Here is a 17,239-nt window from a genome sequence, read left to right as displayed (position 1 = left end):
TCACCGTTTATGCTAAATGGGGCCCAGCCATTGGGAAAGAACACTTTGTGATGTGTAGTTTTCTCTTTTTCTGCCTTCCCACTTGGACGGCCTGGCCAGCCTTCCTTCTGGCGTAAAAGGTTTCTTATCTTTATGGGGCCAAACACATGGCCCCATAAAGATAATAAACCTTTTACTTCAGAAGGAAAGCAGGCTGAGGCTGTCCAAGTGGGACGGCAGAAAAAGAGAGAACTCTATGTACTTGTTTACATTCTTACTCCAGAGCCCTCGGTCCCAACAGCAGCTTGAACAGAGTTTATTTAATCTCCTGCCAATGAAGTTACCACACAAGACAATAAACAAACACAAGAGGCGTGTATTTGACGAGCGACCCCTTTCCTAGCGGGGTTTGTCCATCTGTCTTCTTGCTGGCAGTTTTGAATGAAAGCAGGGGGCCTGGTGGAAAGAGGAGCCAGGGAGGGGGCTAGGCAACATGTGCGGGGAGAGTGTCCCGGGGCCTGGCAGCAGCGGGCTGCCAGCGAGAGACTTCCGTTCGCAGAACCCCGCCTGCACCGCGCCCGTCCTGCCCTTGAACTGACAAGTAGATATTCGGCTTCACAACCAGGAGGCAAATCAAAGAGCTTGCGGCTGCACGGGGAGGCGGGAGGAGCCACCGTGCAGTGTGCGGGGGCCAGCGTCTCATAGGCGGGGGCTGACTGGAGCCAGGCCGAGCCGTGGCCGTGGAGGCCTCCCGCTCCCATCGGTACTGCGAGGCTGGGAACGGAACATTACGTTTACTTTCTTCTCATGGTTTTTGTGGACGTTCCTGCTTTTTCAAGGTGTATCATTTTTAGGAAGTCAAACGCTGATCTAGACGCTCGTTTGCTCTGTGGTTGGTGTGGGAAAGATAATGGTTTGCTTACACCAGTGCTAGAAATGGAAAAGTACAGGTAGTTAGTGTCACAGAGTGCCTGCTTGCCCCTCAGAAGTTCCCGTCCTCTCTGGTCACTTCCCTGACTAATCAATTCGACGTGAAAGGAAATTTGTACCAGAATGACAGAGACGCGCTTTGTATTTACAGAGCTTGTGTGCCTGCTCACAGTGTTTTGCGTGTTTGAAAATAGCACATTTTCAGCACCTTATTACGCACTCATCCGAGAAGAACACTGCAGCTGCTCCACTCTGGCGCAAACCTGACGATTCGACCGGGTCTTTAGCGCTTAGAAGCAGTTCCAGGCTGCCTCGGATACACTACAAACCTTAATATAAACCAGCATACCAGAACAATGCCGAGATGGTATGCGTGTGCCTTTCCAGCACTGGTGGTGATGTCCGGGCAGCTGCAGCTGGGGTTCGAATAAGATGCCAGTGGTTGCCATGGGGAAGAAAGTGCAGGCGCTCACAGTGTTTGCCACCTTATAAACCGGGTGCGGGCCCTTTAAGAGTAGAGCAAGTGCAGCTTCTCCGATAGGTCCCAGTCATAGCGCTCACTAAAGGAGAGCCGTAGACACAGTACAGTGAGTATTCACTATTCAGTCTCTGCAGCAGCACTGCAAGAGCAGGGGTAAACCACCCCTTTCTCTCCCTGGCTCGTGCAGACTTCCCAAGTACCTAAACTAGGAACTTTGTTTTTGTTGTTGCAGATTTTTATATAGCGCGAACTCTATCCGAAGGTATTGGAGAGCTTCACACGAGCACCAGTTACATTACACAAGGACATATTCATCTTTTTTGGTGGGCATGGGGAGATTATGTGATTTGCCTAGAATCATAGGATGTGGACGCAACCCCTCAAACCTTGCTTTCCCAGCTCGGCAATCTAGCCGTCAAACCACATCCTCATTCCGCTTGGTTCTTTTACAAAGTGTTTTGCTTTGTAAATGTAGTAATAATACATTTTATTGTGTATGATTTACAGGGTCAAGGCTGATTTGCATATGGCCATGCCTGAACTGGGGTGGTGTGGAGTGCAAAAAAACGATGGATTTAGGCCCAGATCTCTGTACTGGGGTGAATGTACGACATTGTTCTGCATTCTGTCCATCAACTGTTGGTTTTGCTTTAAAAATAGAGCACAATACATGCAGTTATAATTGCACGTGGTACCTTGTACCATACATTCTTACACCAGAGTTGTAAAAGTACCCCACATGTACCAGTGATTCTTCAGTCCATGTTATTTACAGAATTGTCTGTGATTGGGAAGGGGACTTTTTACAAGAAGAAGGGTGTTGTATTTTATAAAAGTTATGCGACCATAAGACGGGAACATATAGAAACCCACATTCTTTATTTCTAAGCACAGTTAATTCTTATGTACCCAACCCTTCACCCCATTAAGCAGATATTTCACACGAGACCCTACTTTGTGTATCTTAGTTATTCTTCTTCTTCTCATATTGATAGTAGTATTCCATAACTAAGTGATACTCATAACAACTTTGCATGGATGAAAGGATGGATAACTTATGTTTAATTACCAAAATTAGATACCAGTCTTCAAACCTGTGGCCTACAATTTACAGTTCTCTGCAGCAAATGCGCTAACCTTCTGAGCTATCTTACGCGTTAACAAAGACAGAAGCATCAGGCGTGCGTGCGATTTTTTTAAGTCATGGTCACCAAACTTTTTGGTGCAGTAGCATTTTTTACACACTGCAGTGCGTGTGTTTAGAACTTGTTTAGCAGTATCTGGTAGAATTTGCGCGATTTCAGGCACATGGTTAGTTCTAGCTTGACCCGAGGAGGGGAGGAGGTCCCTATGGAGAACCTTTTCCCCTTTCCCCGTCAGTGGTCAGGCGGACAATGCCCCCTGCCCGAGGGCAGACAGCCAGCAAAGGCCAGATAAAGAATTACAAGCAGGGGGACTAGCCCTGCTCACCCCCCCGCCTCTCGGTTTCACTGTGCGTCCCCAGTCACTACTACTGAGGCAAGCGCAGGAGAGGAGCGTCAGCCCTCGATTCACCCCAGCCATGTCTGCGGGGTACCCCTGCTTCTGGTCGCCCTATTGGCGAGGGGCGTGCTAGGTGAGCTACTAGATGGACGAACGTGTGCTGTACCAGATATCGCAGGACTTAATTTGTGCCGGTGGTGGGCACAAGCAGTGTTAAAAAAGAACCTACTAAAGTGACAAAGAGGAGTGGAGTGTAGGATGGTGGAAGAGAGAGGCTTGTCTTTTAAGAAAAGGTTTGGGCTGACCTCCTGAATATTATTATTCTTATGTTACAAATTAAGCACTACATCTGTGTGTATGAGGGAAGCTTGCATTGTAGCAGCCGGCGGTGTTATTTAAGTAAGAGAGGCACCCACTGCAAAATTTGCAAATGTTATTTGCTGACAGCAAAGATTTTTATCCTTTGCACGCTCTACTGTGGAAGATTTGTTTGTGAAAGACGCTTGCCTAACTGCTGCCTGTGATGTTTCTTTAAGGGAGCCACACCTACTATGCTTTGCGTACAAAGGAGACTCGAGTCTCCCTCCAGGTACAACACCAGGGCTGGATTCACATAGTTGTCTGCATCCTGTACACATAAGTGATACCACTGCAGAGACGGCAGCGCTTGTACGTGCAAAAAAAATAGTGATTTTCACAAAATGTATGTGAATTTTTACTCGTCAAAGGATTTATACAGAGATCTAACTTACACCAGCATGATTTAATATCTGTGCTATTAACATCTTTGCTGGTGGTGACTGACTTACGTATTCCCACGTTCATATACATACATAAAACTTTATAGGTAGCTCTACTCTCTGAAAACATCTGTATGTTACTACATACCCTGTCAATACATCGCCTGACAGTACACCCCTTCCACTACATTACCCGCCATTGCCTCATCATCGGTGGTGGGATGCTTCCAAACTGGAATTTGTATTAATCTTCACACAACCTATTTTATGTAATTTATATTCGACAAGGTATGCCAGGCAACATAGTGGCGGAAATCTAGTGGACCTGTACCCTGAATAGGGTCAGAGATTTACTCCTGGTAAAGCAGTAAGGGAAGGTGGAGGAAGCCACCCCAAACGTGGAAGAAGAAAAAGAAAAAAAAAACGTAGCTAAGGAAAACACACTAATTGTTTTTTTTTCCAACTGTTTTGTAATGCACTGGCTTATGAATAGTGCTTTGTTGAGAAAATAGTCAGAAAAGTCTAAGAACTGCCTTGTTCCCGAGTCACGAGTCATTCAGACACGTCTGTTCCATTTCCAGATGTGTCAATGTTAACATGTTGTTACTCCCCGAAAGTTGTGGGGCGAGGTGCTTCTAGGTGTTACCCAAGGATTCTTTGTAACAAGCATTTGCAATGCAATAGGTCTCGCATTTACACAAGTTTAAGCTATTGGCATTGTAAATGACAATGCCTTTTTTTAAAAACATAAGTAAAGGCATTGTCGTTTACAATGCCAATAGCTTAAACTCGCGCAAATGCGAGACCTATTGCATTGCAAATGCTTGTTCCTTCTGCTGCACTGAGTAGATGTTCTACTCGAGTGCCAGCTTCCTCAACGCGAACGGATGGTTTCTCGAAGCGAGCGGTCACAACCATCCGCGACCGCCCACGTTGAGAAATCTCGCTGGGAGGTGGTCTAGTGTTGGGTTTTCTTCGCTCACCAACATTCACTGCGCTCTGTGATTGCGGAACTCCGCAGAGCGTGGAAAACTCCGCTAATGGAGCCAAGTTCACAGCCCAGGCCTAAAGAAAGGTAAATTATCCCATGTTCGAGTAGTTAAAGGGCTGACAAATTCGTAGTCCAGATATAGCAAAATACTTTCTCAGTTACAAAAACAGAATATATTGTCCTAAAATAATCAAAAACGGCTAGTTTGCTATTCATAATTAGTCTGGCTACTTGGGCATGACGGTCATCATTTGCCCCAGCACATTTACTATTCCAATCTTTTTTCTTAAATTCTTTGGTGAGTCTTGCAGGTAAGTTAGAAGAGTTCGTTTTAGTGGTACTGAATATTTATTGTAATACGACTTACTGAGCAAATTGGTTCAGTAAGTTAACCATTCGACTCTGGACTATACTGCTACTTGTATCCACACGTTCGTCATAGTCCATGCTGCTACTATCATTCAAACGTTGATAAACTAGGTACTAGTTAAATGGGTAATAATATTCCTGTAACTTGTGTGCTATTCAAAGAATCTATTTTTTTTTTAAAGTATCTTTTTATTTGCATTTTGTTTATTGTACATATAACATCAGGATAATCAACTCGCATATGATAAACAAATGGAATAGATGAAATGTGGGCGAGAAAATGATAAAGAAGGAGAGCAGGAGGAAAAAAAGTCGTCTTCTAATACTTTGCAGATTAATGTACTGCTCTATCTCTTGAAGCCTGTAAACTAAGATTTACAACTCTGTGCCTGGTTTATAATCAAACTATTTGAGGAGTACACCAGATTTGCTAATGTCTTATCATTCTTTACAGTATAATCTGCTTACATTTTTTAAAAATTATAAATAAACATAGAAAACCATTAACAACAGCTTCCTCCTGGGGTCAAGTTCTGCATTAGTCATATCTGTCTATTTTATCCGTCAGCTAGGGATCCACATAGGGCCGTGGGGTCAAGGGTGTCCCAGGGCGTCTAATCCCACTACTACTGTGGCTCTTCTTTCAGAAATTATGGATAAAGATGAGTTAAGAAAAAGAACCCACTTCTGGACCATAGCAAATTCTTTTGAGAAATTGTATGCTCAACCATATTTACTTTTTCATTTAAAACCCTTGTTTAAAAAGAAATTTATGCTCTTACGGTTCGGCATTTATCCAACCAAAGATGGACCCCCTAAGTGGGAGTATAAATGGTCATCAAACGCCTGTAGGCTGTGCGGGCTCTTTGAGGGAACTTTGCTGCACATTGTTACACTATGTTCAAAAATGTGTCAGGAAAGGAGGCTAATTTTAAAACCGATCTTAGGAATTAGGAGTTAGAACTTGTAGATCTGCATTAATAGCCTGCTTAAGTGGCGTCAATGTCTATAATACACAGCAATATGTACAATTTATCTTTAAAGCTGAAAAGAAATTATGTAAGGCTGATTCCTAAAGTAATGGATAAATCTGCTGCGTGCCAAGTAACGATTTTATTGTTTTTAGGGAGTATGTGGGCAATTTTAAGGTACTTTTAAATTATTCTAAAATCTTGCGTTATTTTAATGTTGTTTGATAACTTTTGTAGTTATGATCGACCCAATGATTTTAAAGATTTGAGTATGGTGCTATCATGTACAGATCAGTTTTAAAATGTATTAGTAACTATGTTATTGTCAGCACGCAGCACTTTAGTTTCATCAGTGGAAAATGTATTGTATTCTTTAGTCGCTGCTGAAAGCACAGGCCACCTTAGTATTGATGTTGAGATACTATTGTATCGCTGTTGCCTATAGTTATAGTCATTTTAGAAATTTAGTCATATTTGTTGCTTGTATTTAGCAATTTAATTTTAATTTTTATCATGTGAGCTCACTGTACTTGAACTGGAAATTATAAGCTGCTATCACATGTACTTATGCACTTTACCTCCTAAACTGGAAAACGGTCAATTTGATGTCGGGCATGTTATATTTTAACTGGAAATTATAAGCTGCTATCACATGCACCTATGCACTTTACCTCCAAATCAGGAAAACGGTTATCCGATGTCGGGCATGTTATATTTTGGCATTGTATTCATATTTGTTCAATCAGACTTTGTGCTTGTTCTGTATTTTTGTTTTTGTAATGATTTTAATTAATCAACAAATAAAGCATTTATATACTAATCCCACTACATGTGGTATGTGACTATTTTCCCTTTCCTATTAATTCAGGTCTCATATCTTCTATCTCAAAACGGTGGTGGGGGGGAGAGGGGGATGAGCACCTGTGTCCATCGGGGGTGGGGGTCTCCGTTTGTTCTCGCTTTTTCCCGATTTTCAGGCCTACCCCTCTCGCATTACCTCTTCCCGGGTTTTTGCCAGTGGCCTGCACATTTTACTTGTTTTATTTTCACATGCCAAAGTCCTTTCTTTAGCACTGGCCCATGACGATAAGTCTCTCCCTTTCTTTCGGGCATTGTGGGGCCCACTGCTGCTCGCCATCGCAGGGCAATGCACCTCCTGGTGAGGTTTCCGGTTGATTCACGCAGCGGTGTTGCAGCGCGGTGCGGCCAGCTCTAGCTCCTGCTGCCGTGCTGGTCTGGCGGCAACTGTAGCTTGTTGATGTTCGTGCTGTATTGCCCCCCCCCCCCGTGGAGATAGCCCGGTGGTCTTAGGACCGGCGTGCGGCGAGTCTCCTGGCGAGCTCTCGGGGTGAGGAGTCCAGTTGCACAGATTGCGCTTATCCCACGGCAGCCGCTCCCAGCACTTCCTAGCGGCAGAAACCACTACTTACAGTTTTAACTGTAGGGGAACCACAAACTTTTTTTTTCACGGCAGCAGCTGCCAGGAATTTTCAAGCGGCACGAAAAAAGCTGACCCCTCGCGGCAGAAGCCGCCATTATTCCATTGTTCCACATCGGTGACAGGAGTCGTCAGTTGTTTTGAACGTGGCAGAAGCCGCGAGTTAACTTTCTTGGCGGCGGGAGCTGACTCTCAGGCTTGGCGTGTGGCTCCCTGCAGTGCAGCCTAAGAGGAGATTGCCGTGGCACGGGGCGGCGAGTCTGGTCCGGGTCTCCTGACTCTCCGCCCGCCGAACTGTTGACTGCTCCGGACCCCGCTCTCCTGCCGAGTTCCCGGTGGACGTCCTCCCCACCCATTGGCCAAGCACAAGCAGGTGCTTAACACTCCTGGTCCGTGAATGCGGATCTGCCAAAAAAAGGAGGGCGAATTGACAGAAAATAAGACAAATAAAGACAAACCAACAAACAAACGGAAAACCCCCAAAAAACGACCCTCTCCAAAAAATTCGCGGTTTCACCTCGAGCAAAAAACCTTCGCCACAGCACCAAGTTGCAAGGAGGGCGGGCAACAGACCCAATTATGAGGTCCGGAAGAACGAGGGGGGAGGAGTCAAAAGAGAAATCACCATCCAATCCCAAAAAAAACAAAAAAGAAAGGGAGAGGGAATTGGAAATAGAAATGGATGCCACAAAGGCGTTGGTCATGGAGGACAACAGTACAGCATCAGCAGGGCTCGACAAATCCGAAAAATGGTACTAGTCCTGCAGGTCTAGTACCATGGAAAATCCCCTCGACCTGACTCCAACCCACTTGACCTCCGTCTCTGAAAACGGAGCAAAAGTGACAAGATAACAAGATTTAAAGGCATGTTTATTGCTCATTTCCTTTGTGAGCAATAAAAATGCCTTTAAATCGTGTTATCTTGTCACTTTTGCTCTGTTTTTAAAGACGGAAGACAAAAGTTAGTTTGATTTCCTACTCGCCAGAAAGGGCGAATAGGACCTAAAAATAGCTCGTCCTCATCCATTCTCCCTTGCAAATGCGAGCGGGCGAGTGGATTTGTCGAGCCCTGATCAGGAACCGTGCAGGGAGTAATGTCCCTTACGGAGCTGATGCAAACAAATAGCGACAAGCAGTATGCGTTGGAAGTTTTAACACAGGGCACTGCAGTTAACCCTGGATTCTCAAGCGCAAAGTCAAAGTCAGCAAAAAAGTCGCAGAGTCAGCCCCGCGTGTCAATCATGAAGGTGGCAAGAAGGGCACTCCATCGGCACCCACAAGACACTACTCATGCCCAAATAGCAGCAAACGGGCATTGATCACCGACTTCCTAAAAGTGGCCACAAAAACAAAACAAGCATTTGCAATGCAATAGGGCTCGCATTAGTAAAGTTAGAGGTATTAGTATTGTAAATGACACATTTTTTATTTTTGTTTTTGTTTTGAAAATAGCGAAATTAATAACTTTGTCATTTACAATGCCAATAGTGTTAACTTTTGCAAACGTGACACCTACAGCATTTGTAATGCAATGTGTTGTATTTACATGACTTAGATGTATTAATATTAAAAATAACAATGGGTTGTATTTTTTTCAATATTTAATACTTAAATAAAAGTTATTGTAATTTATAATGGCAACAGCTTAAACTTTTGCAAATAACTTTTTGGAAGATTATGTTTAGTGTATTTTATTGTGATGAAAATACAAGAACAGAAGTGAAATATTAACATTTTTTTGTGACATTTGTAATAAAGTTTGAAACATTGAGAGAACATATTGGAATCAGTTGTTCTTGAATGGCTGCACAGATTGATGCTGTGGTGGCTCTGAATGATGTTGTGGCGGCGACGAGTGATGCTGTGGTGTTCAGTGATGCTCTGGTAGCGCATAGTGATGTTGTGGTGCCCCTGAGTGATGCTGTGGTGATGCAATGGATAGTGAGGGCGATAGATAGAGGGAGGGCGAAAGATAGATAGAGGGAGGGTGAGAGATAGAGGCAGGGTAAGAGGGCGAGAGATGGAGTGTGGGCGAGGGATGGAGTGTGGGCGAGGGATGGAGTGTGGGCGAGGGATGGAGTGTGGGCGAGGGATGGAGTGTGGGCGAGGGATGGAGTGGTGGTGCTGAGTGGTGGTGCTGAGTGGTGCTGTGGTGGTGCTGAGTGGTGCTGTGGTGGTGCTGAGTGGTGCTGAGTGATAATGTGGTGGTGCTGTGTTGGTGCTATGTTGGTGCTGCGTGGTGCTATGGTGGTGCTGTGGTGGTGCTGAGTGATAGTGTGGTGCTGAGTGATAGTGTGGTGCTGAGTGATAATGTGGTGGTGCTGAGTGATGCTGTGGTGATGCTGAGTGATAATGTGGCGGTGCTGAGTGTTAATGTGGTGGTGCTGAGTGATAATGTGGTGGTGCTGAGTGATAATGTGGTGGTGCTGAGTGATAATGTGGTGGTGCTGAGTGATAATGTGGTGATGCTGTGGTGGTGCTGTGGTGGTGGTGAGTGATAATGTGGTGGTGCTGAGTGATAATGTGGTGGTGCTGAGTGATAATGTGGTGGTGCTGAGTGATAATGTGGTGGTGCTGAGTGATAATGTGGTGGTGCTGAGTGATAATGTGGTGGTGCTGAGTGATAATGTGGTGGTACTGAGTGATAATGTGGTGGTACTGAGTGATAATGTGGTGGTGCTGAGTGATAATGTGGTGGTGCTGAGTGATAATGTGGTGGTGCTGAGTGATAATGTGGTGGTGCTGAGTGATAATGTGGTGGTGCTGAGTGATACTGTGGTGGTGGTGTGGTGGTGCTGTGGTGGTGCTGAGTGGTGCTGTGGTGGTGCTCAGTGGTGCTGTGGTGGTGCTGAGTGGTGCTGGAGTGGTGCTGAGTGATGCTGGGGTGGCGCTGAGTGATGCCGTGGTGGTGCTGAGTGATAATGTGGAACGGAAGGGAAGAAAGAAAGAACGAAAGAAAGAAGGAAGAAGGGAGGAAGGAAAGAAAGAAAGGAATGAAAGGGAGGGAGGAAAGGAAGGAAGGAATGGAAGAAAGAAAAGGAAGGCAAGAAAGGATGGAAAGGAAGGAAGGAATGGAAGAAAGAAAAGGAAGGCAAGAAAGGATGGAAAGGAAGGAAGGAATGGAAGAAAGAAAAGGAAGGCAAGAATGGATTGAAAGGAAAGAAGGAAAGGAAGGAAAGAAAAGAAGGAAAGAAATGATAAAAGGAAAGAAAGAAAGGATTCTATTTGCAAGTGTCAACATGAACAGGCTTGTTTTGAAGATGTAGTCCCCAAATGTGAGATTCCATGACAGAAGGACGGAGGCGACAGGCAGAGGCCACGGGGACATCAAAGGAAGGGTGTGAGGGGAAAAAACGCATTAGCGAGCGAGAAAAGCCATAAACACCAGGGGGGCGGGGAAGCAGATTGCCTCCAAGCTTTCAAGCCTTTGTGAGGCCAAGCGCGTGCCTGGGGAAGGAACATTGAGTGCTGGCTAGAGGAGAACAACAGACAGGCAAGAAAGAGGACAATGTGGAGCACTGGGCGGGAGAAGAGAAGGGTGTGAGAGAGATCCACGTGGAGAGATCAAAGTGGGGTGCTGCATAGGGATGGGGTGAGGACTCGGAGAAAACAATGTGGAGTAGTGGGTGGGGGAGCATCTAAGGGTAGAACGGGGAGGGGGGAGCAGAGAAGTGCCTCAGGAAAACAGCCCAAAAAAATATGCACACTCATGCAGTGTTTTACAAGAAAAAAAAAAAAAAAAGACTTCCCGAAAATTTTAAGAATAGAAAGAGCCTATCAGAGAGGTGGTGAACAGGGTAAGCTTCATAGGAGGGACAAAGACATGCTAATGGACTAAAATAAAGGTAGCAAATACTAACCCAGGAAATATAAAGCAAGCAAATGTGAGTGACAAACCACAAAGCCAATGGTAACCAATGAGAGGAATGTATACTACCTAAGCTTTCAGCATGTCCCCAAATAGGGAGGAGGGTTGGGGAAAGGTGCCTCTGTGCTGCTCCCTGCCCTGCTGCGGCCATGATTTATTTATCTCATCCTGGGCAGGAGGTCGCTGGCGCTGCAGTAATAAAGCAAACAACATGATGGTTTTTCACTGCAGATCAGTTAAAATAGCGGGTATTGGGCAAATTACTCAGGAATGTTGTGATTCACAAAATTGCGAAAAGGTGGTGGTTTCTGGTTATTGCGGACTCCTGCAGGGACTGCAGAACCCACGGGGTTGCACTTTCAGGGAACTGTCTACCATTTGCAGTTCCTTGCTGTTAACACCTCCCTCCTTCAGCGATCTATCCTGCTGAATAAATCCATTGGCAAAACAAGATTAAATCTATTAGCTTTCTTCCTGTTGTATACTAGCCACATACGCTGCCAGGGGCGGAAACTCTTATAAAACAAGCTATAACTCAAAGAACTCCCTTTCTTGACTTTTTGTGAAGGGCTAAAACTAATGCGCATGAGGAACGAACTGGCATGCAGGTGATGGCGGCGCAGGGGGGCACCTCTCCTTGTGAGAGAAAAAGGGGGTTGTTAATTGCTGGATGATAAGCTGGATCCCGTGATAGCGGCTTGAAGTCAAATCAAAGTCAGAAGGTTGAAAGAGCGCCTCTGCTGGTGTTGTTTCCCCTCTCTTCACACGCGACGCTGCTGTGCTGCCTGTGGACGCACAGAAGCGAAGGCTGCAGCTGGGGGCTGCGGGGGAGAGGCGGGGGCGCTGTCACTGGAGATAGGGGTGAACAGAGAATGGGAGAGTGTGGCAGAGGGAACGTCGGTGAGGGAAGGGGGCAGGCAGGTTACTAGCGGAAAGGGGCAGTGTTACTGTTACAGAGGAGAGTGTGACAGGGGCCAGCGCGGAAAGGGGTGACAGGCAGGAAGGAGAGTGTGCCAAAGACTATTGGACAGAGAGCGCCGTAGTGGAGAAGAAAAAGAGTGATCGAGAAAGATAAACTGAGAAGGAAAAGGAGAGAGAGCGAGAGAGAGAGAAAGAGGGGAGGGCAGAAGGTAGTGGGAGTGTTACAAAGGCGAGAGAGAGAAAGAAAGAGAGAGAGCCCGTGGCAGAGGAGAAGGAGACAGAGGGTATCGGAAACAAATGAGGATGCATGGGACAGGTGGGTAGGAGAGAGTGCGCGAGTGAATACTGGAGAGATAGTCCAGCAGTGGAGGTGAGAAGTAACTGGTAGTGGTATGTAGTCACAGGGCTAAGAGAGTGTAACAGGAGAGGAAGCTTCAGTGGAGTGACAGAGGAAGGAGGTGACAGGAAAAGAGGGGCGGGGAAAGGACGCCGTGAAAACACGGAAACAAAATCAGCTCACAGTCACAGCAACAGTAAACTGCAATTATAACATGAACCAGTCATTTTTATGGCAGTGTTTGGCATTCTAAATGACATACCTATGGACTTTCACAGGATGAAGTGCCCCAAAGTGTAGACTGAACATATTCACAACAATAAAAGTAATCTCCGGGGTGATTAAATGTGTGCAAGGTTAATAAAAAGTAGGATGGCGGTGATTACAATGCCTTTGAATTCCTTGAAAGAGACAGAGTCCGAATACTTTAAAGATAAATTCAATCATCATCTGAAACCTTAGATGTAAAATGCAGAACAGAACGGAAAGCTTAAAGATGTTAATTGGTGTCTACATGGGCTGGGGGGAGGAGAAATGCGAGTCACGGCCTGAGGGGAGGAGAAATGCCAGAGGCCGGCAGAGCGCACGCTGGGGGAAGCTTCAGATGCATGTGGGAGAGAGGCTGGTGGCTTGTGGACGCGCTTTTCACGTGCACTGCCTGAAATCCGATCTGCCCGATGGTTTAGCTCTGAGCTCTGGTTTACTCACTATACTGTCGTCCTATTATTCCTTGCGGAATTAATAGGACGAGCCCTAAACAGCCAAGAATAACCAGGAACGCAACAACCCTAAACAACTCAAACATTCTCAAGACACCAGCCTTAGCATCGACACCACTGACGGCCTAAGTGAAGCCGATCCGGAGATCTTTCACGATAAGTGCATCAAGAGTTGCAACAATGAAAAAACAGAACTCGGGGTAACAGGACTAGATCTGGATCACGCATTAAAAGGCGAAGCCCAGGCCCCCCAAATCCCATAAATTTACCCCCTTTCAGAAGGTGTTCAAACCCACAAAGTCAATGCCATACACCATCATCCGCTCATCCTAGAAATACAGCCGAAGGGGCAACAACAATTGTTACCCAGCCATAATGGTCTTTATGGTAACAAAGAAGCCATCCCAAAACATCAGATAAGCACAGGCATTCTAAGCCCTTTCAGAAATATACATATGCTGCTGTCAGCCCTACTCACAGACGACACTGTCAAAGGAAAAACCAACAAGCTAGACCAATTAGCCTCGCTATATTATTTAGCGGGTTCTGTCCATCGAAGCAGCAGAAAATCACCGCTCTCCAGGCAACATGATGATTCATTCCTTAGTTTCAAAAATCCCGAAAATTCTCCCACGGTGCCGCAGTCGCAAAACAGGGAGAAAGTATGTGAAATTCTAGCCTCTCTGGACTTCATGTCTTCGGAGCATTCACCAACACAGGTACAGGCAGCCAGCTCACCACCCTCAGCAGCCTGGCCCCATTTGTTAAACACTTTGGACATCATCGGTAAAGCAATGACTTACCATGCAGACAAGTTCAATGCCCAAGTGGATCTTTTAACCCCTTCCATGCTCATGACGGAACGGTTCCGTCATGAGCTACGGTTGAGCTGTGCTCATGACGGAACCGTTCCGTCACGACCACACCCGTTTTTATTACGGCCCAGCACCGGAGGGGGAATCGCGGTCGCGCTGAAAAGGTTAAACATCCTAGCTATTTACGTTCAGGGGGTGGAACAAAAGCTGCAAAATCTTAATGAGATGATCAAGAGGGTGCAGCAAGATTGAGAAACAAGTTACCTAATAAGCGACTGCCATTGCACCCAAATAATAGACCAACTAGCCGTAGTTCCAAACTTAATGTCTGAACTACTGCGGGTCGCCAGGGACACCTCAGCACAGACTAATCCACCAACTAACAAATCCAAAGAAACCCAGCAGGAAATGGATCAGGTTCATTCCAGTCCCCTAAAAGAGCATAACGTAAATGCTGGGGGGCCTAACTGTGCTCCAACACCCGAAAGCACAAAAACATTACAATTAAAAACGGCCTCGGACAACACAGGCATCTCGACCAGTCCATCAGTTGATCATAGCAACGAGCTACTTGCAAAAGAAGCAAACACTAAAGCCCCACTGTCGAAGCGGGAGAGAAAACGCCTAAGGAAGGCTAGAAAGGGTAAAAAAACAAGACATGCACCGAATGTAACCGGCACCACGACGGAGCTAAATGCGACCCAAAGTGAAGACGACACAACAACAACAAATACCGAGAAAGCAAGCCTTGAGGTCGACACGAACCCATCTACTAATAAGCTCACCACCTCAACAATTCAAAAGCAACCAATAACGGAACATTCGCAGCCAGCAAACGTATACAGTATATTCAAACTTGCGGAAAAGGAAGAGAATCGGCATATAACATCTCAGCCCACTCAAATCCTAAAAACAACTCTCAGACGCAACACAACAGAACCCGTTAAAACCAGCTTAATTGACGTAAATTGGCCCAATGAGGGAGACAGTAAGGACGGGAGCACCCCAGACAAAACATACAGGATCCACACAGAAAGCGGTGCTCCAATGACTGCAATGAACAATGATACACCACCTCAAAACATTGCATGCAATGCTCAGAATCTTTGCCCGACCACCTCGGGACAACCCTCAGAGGAAAAAGTAACTAAAAAGAGCCAACACACTGAGCTGGTCTCCCCCGACAGCATTAACATCTACAACAATAAGCAGCACTTCATCCCTCATTTTGTATTGCGCGGAACCCACGATATCCGTGATAGAAGCGTAATATTAAAACTGCTAAAGCACTCCCGTCCCTGCGTCATATCGAGACGGGCAATCTTGAAAGCGTAGAATCTAGACCAAATCCCGACCCATCTGGTCGAGAAATCACCATAATAACCTTTACTGATAATTCCATTACAGAGCAAATCTGGCAGCAGCAGGTTTTATTTGCCAAATGGGGCATTGAATTAAACAAAAACAGCTCCCACCTGCTACCCAACCCCACTTCAACAACCAAAGTCATCAGAGGGCTTGTTGAGAGGCGCGAAAGGCCCAGAACACCAAAGCCCAAGAACTGGCAAAAACCAAGAGGGGAGGAAAATGACCATAACCTTCGTCCACCCCGAAGCAGGAAAATACACAGGGCAAAGGAAACTGAAACCAGCCGGAACCCGCCAATGTACGGCATGAACAAACTCATCCAAAGCTATAACAACAGACTACAGGGTGTAACATCTGCTCTTGGAACGTAAACGGCCTAAGCTCAAAACTAGAAGATCCAGACTTCATGGAATTTTTCAACCAGCACAATTTACTCCTCTTTCAAGAGACATGGCAGACAAATTCTTCACCAATAGTAGGATACAAAGAATATCTTAACCCGGCCCAGAAAGACTCGAAATACGGAAGAGCTAAAGGAGGCCTTTCAATCTATGTCCCGACCCACATCTCATGGCAGGCCTCGGAAGTAGATTTAGACACAACATGGATGCTATGCATCAAATTAACAGCACCTAACTTCTTCAGCTTATTAATATTGAACATCTACATCCACCCATCATCCAAACAAAAGAGATCAAATATTGACACCCTACAGCAACATTGAACACACTTAAACTTGCTCACCCACACTCCAATATTATCCTATCAGGAGATTTCAACATGAAATTACTAAATCTCAGAAAAGAAAGTCCAATAGGCCATGTTCCACCTAGCAAACAACTTGATACACATGTTAATAGATGCGCTTCTCTGTTGGAAGAACGATCATTGGGTGTGTTAAACGGACTAGTAACATCAGAGAGTCACCCAGCTTATACCACGGTTACGCAGAAAACATGTTCAATCATTGATTATACATTAACAGATCTAGACCTTCTTCCACATATCACTAACTTTGCAATCAAAGATAGGTCAGAAAGCTATCACCACCCTCAAACCTTCACGTTACTCCTAAAAATGGCTTATCCAGTAACAGAAAAAGTGATGTCCCAACACACAAAATGTTACAACCGGAGACGTTTAATTTGGAAAAAGGAAAATATTGGTGACATCATGGCCACATGTATAGCCCTTTCGGAGAGTTTCAAAGTCAATCCATCTTGTATAAAGGCTTGGGAAACCTTTGCTCAAGATCTAAACAAAGAATTCTCAAAAAAAGGCCATAAAGCAGGTAGACCTGCAGCACCAATTTTTTAAGGAAACAAAAAAATCAATTGAATAAACATCTAAGGCAATTGCGAACTCGAGGCCCAGAATCCACTCAGGATATTCTCTCAGTAATATCAAAATTAAGAAAAGACCTCAAAAGAGACTCCAAGGCGGCCAAGAAAGACTTCAGGGAAGATCTCTGGGCAAAACTCCTCCATGCCAGTAACCAAAGAGACTCCAAGTGGGGAGAGAAAATGCTAGGTGAGAGTGTATCATTCTATCTTGTCCATTATTCGAGGTTGTTTATTGTCATGTGGTGATATCAGACTGGTACTCCTCCTGTGCAGGGGAACACAATCCTGCACCGGAAGACATTCTGCAAAATCAGTGAGCCTGTATCTTCACCCTTTAATTACATGCAGCCCCCTCTCTCCCCCCCCAATCAAGAGGGGGCCCCAGAGTTTGTCAATAGTCGTCTAATTGGTCTTTGATAAACAACTTTGCGTTTTAGAACGGCCGTACCACCGTCTTAAAAACAAATTCACCTTTCATGAGCTGTAC

The 17,239-nt window shown here is 45.4% G+C and overlaps 1 protein-coding gene across 4 annotated transcripts in view; it reads right to left on the bottom strand.

Moving 5' to 3' along the window:
* Positions 1 to 17,239, bottom strand: part of ZNF652 (zinc finger protein 652) — a 529,699-nt gene that overhangs the window by 14,438 nt on the left and 498,022 nt on the right. The gene's annotated exons all lie outside the window — the stretch shown is intronic.

The sequence above is a fragment of the Lissotriton helveticus genome, chromosome 5_1, assembly GCF_964261635.1.
Source record: "Lissotriton helveticus chromosome 5_1, aLisHel1.1, whole genome shotgun sequence".
NCBI classification, from domain to species: domain Eukaryota; kingdom Metazoa; phylum Chordata; class Amphibia; order Caudata; family Salamandridae; genus Lissotriton; species Lissotriton helveticus.
The sequence above is the reverse complement of the archived record's forward strand: the minus strand, read 5'-3'. Positions and strand labels throughout refer to the sequence as shown.